The sequence below is a fragment of the Penaeus monodon genome, chromosome 15 (assembly GCF_015228065.2).
Source record: "Penaeus monodon isolate SGIC_2016 chromosome 15, NSTDA_Pmon_1, whole genome shotgun sequence".
Taxonomy (NCBI): domain Eukaryota; kingdom Metazoa; phylum Arthropoda; class Malacostraca; order Decapoda; family Penaeidae; genus Penaeus; species Penaeus monodon.
This window is the reverse complement of record NC_051400.1, coordinates 28,336,862-28,337,629: the sequence shown is the minus strand read 5'-3', so window position 1 is coordinate 28,337,629 and position 768 is coordinate 28,336,862. Positions and strand designations below refer to the sequence as shown.

General features: G+C 59.9%; 1 protein-coding gene across 1 annotated transcript in view; it reads right to left on the bottom strand.

The window, feature by feature from the left end:
- LOC119581906 overlaps positions 1-768 on the bottom strand; it is a gene marked incomplete at its 3' end in the record, with an annotated part of 85,972 nt that overhangs the window by 32,359 nt on the left and 52,845 nt on the right.

Sequence of the window (768 nt, the reverse complement as noted above, 5' to 3'; positions counted from 1 at the left end):
AAAAGAGAAAGATGGGAAGCGGCAATCGGCTGCGGGAGAGGGAGAGGAAAAGGGGAGGAGGGGAGTAATGGGGGTCAGGGGAGGATGAGGGAGGGAAGGGGAAGATGGGGGGAGAGGAGAAGGAAGGGTAGGGGAAGAGGGGATAGAGGGGAGGTGGTAGAGGAGTGGGTAATGGAGGGTGAAGGGAGAATGGGGAGGAGAGCGGATAGGGGAGAGGGGAGGAATGCGAATGGGGGAGAAAGGCGGGGGACTGGATAATGGGGGTGAGGGGAGTTGGAGTGGATGAAGGGGAGAGGACAGGGACGAGCAAGCGGTAACGAGCAGAAAAGGGAGCGGATGAGGGAGGAGGCGGGGAGGTGAGGGGACCAAATGAGGGAGGAGAGATGGGGAGACGAGGGAGGAAAGAATAATAAAAGGAGGAAGAAGTAGAGGAGGAGAGTAGGGATGAATGGGGGAGGGGATGATAGGGGAGGAGAGGGAGGGAATGGAGTGGATGAGGGAGTTGGAGGGAAGCGTATAATGAGGGAGGGAGGGTGTGGAGGGTAGTGAATGTGGGAGGAGGAGAGCGCACGAGGAACGGGGGAGGGCGAGGGGGAAGAATCAAGTTGAGGGGAGCGGAAAATGGTGGGGGGAATGGCTTAAGGGTGGGGAGGAGGGCAAGGGAAGGGGAGGAGGGGAAGAGGCAGGGGGTAGGGTATAAGGGAGCGGATGAGCGAGAGGATTGGGGGGAAGGGGGGGGGGAGAACACAGGAGAGATCAGGTGGGTGG